The sequence below is a fragment of the Bos indicus x Bos taurus genome, chromosome 1 (assembly GCF_003369695.1).
Source record: "Bos indicus x Bos taurus breed Angus x Brahman F1 hybrid chromosome 1, Bos_hybrid_MaternalHap_v2.0, whole genome shotgun sequence".
Taxonomy (NCBI): domain Eukaryota; kingdom Metazoa; phylum Chordata; class Mammalia; order Artiodactyla; family Bovidae; genus Bos; species Bos indicus x Bos taurus.
This window is the reverse complement of record NC_040076.1, coordinates 153,023,703-153,025,315: the sequence shown is the minus strand read 5'-3', so window position 1 is coordinate 153,025,315 and position 1,613 is coordinate 153,023,703. Positions and strand designations below refer to the sequence as shown.

Sequence of the window (1,613 nt, the reverse complement as noted above, 5' to 3'; positions counted from 1 at the left end):
AATCATCCAGGCACAAGAAGAAGAGAACGTGACCTGGCTTTTATTTTAACCCACAGTATGTCCCATGGTCTAAAAGAAAGTGGTATGAACAGAAACGAAGCTCTGTTAGAGAATCAGAATAAAGGACAACAGACAGAACTTGTTGACTGACCAGATATGGAAATGACAAAAGAATGCTTCCCTCAACTGTCTTTCTCTCTCCTTTTTTGAAGCATGCGTATTCTCTTCTTTACTATGTCTTTTCTTTCTTTATTTTCTGATTTTCCTTCGACTTGTGTTCTCCCTTTCACTTCCTTTTCCTTGTCTAGGCTGGCTGAAATGCTAGCGGCAGCTACGAAGTACAAAATGTTTACCAAATAGAGAAAAGAGGGGAGACTTCAGGTGAATAAATACAACATTCACAGGATCAGCATTTAGAGCCTAGCAGGATGGGTTCAGAAAACAATTTGATTAACACAAAGAAAAGACAGATTTTTTTTGGTCAGTTCCACAGAGGACACAGGGAAAATCCTTAGTAGGGAAAAGGAAACAGCTTGTCCTTTTTAGGGTGATCAGAGATTAATTTATGTTTGTGTTAATCAAGTAGTTTTCTGAGCCCATCCTGTTAGGCTTTAAATGCTGATCCTGTGAATGTTGTATTTATTCATCTGAAGTCTCACCTCTTTTCTCTACAGGTATTCTTTCTCTAAACAGAGGGGATCAGCGGCAAGAACAGAACTTCAAAAGTTGTTGGATCTTAGCACTGTTGCCCTGAGCAGTTCTCTCAGGGTTTTTAGGCACTTTCTTTGACAGTGAGGGGCTATTTGATTTAAAAGAGTTCTTATTGGTTTTTTAGGAGGATGTCTAGGAAGGGGTTGATGTTCAAAGGTTCAACAGTCGATCTTTACACCAGAGATTTCCTTTCCTCTCATTTGTGGCTTACATCTCTTCAATTTAGGGAAAGAAATTCTTGGTAATGAAGGTAAGTAATTCATCACCTTGGATTAGAACTTTAAAGAGGTGCTCGCTTCGGCAGCACATATACTAAAATTGGAACGATACAGAGAAGATTAGCATGGCCCCTGCTCAAGGATGACACGTAAATTCGTGAAGCGTTCCATATTTTTAATTGATATCTATAGGATATTTCATCCCAAAACAATGAATTTCACCTTTTTCTCAAGCGCACATGGAACCTTCTCCAGGATAGATCACATCCTGGGCCATAAAGCTAGTCTTGGTGAATTCAAAAAAATAGAAATCATTCCAAGCATCTTTTCTGACCACAATGCAGTAAGATTAGATCTCAATTACAGGAGAAAAACTATTAAAAATTCCAACATATGGAGGCTGAACAACACGCTGCTGAATAACCAACAAATCACAGAAGAAATCAAAAAAGAAATCAAAATTTGCATAGAAATGAATGAAAATGAAAACACAACAACCCAAAACCTGTGGGACACTGTAAAAGCAGTGCTAAGGGGAAAGTTCATAGCAATACAGGCATACCTCAAGAAACAAGAAAAAAGTCAAATAAATAACCTAACTCTACACCTAAAGCAACTAGAAAAGGAAGAAATGAAGAACCCCAGGGTTAGTAGAAGGAAAGAAATCTTAAAAATTAGAGCAGA

The 1,613-nt window shown here is 37.8% G+C and overlaps 1 non-coding gene across 1 annotated transcript; it reads left to right on the top strand.

The window, feature by feature from the left end:
* Positions 1 to 999: 999 nt before the first annotated feature.
* LOC113899800 lies at positions 1,000 to 1,106 on the top strand. The gene has a single exon (XR_003512990.1). It is a non-coding gene; the product is annotated as a U6 spliceosomal RNA (small nuclear RNA).
* The last annotated feature ends 507 nt before the right edge of the window (positions 1,107 to 1,613 follow it).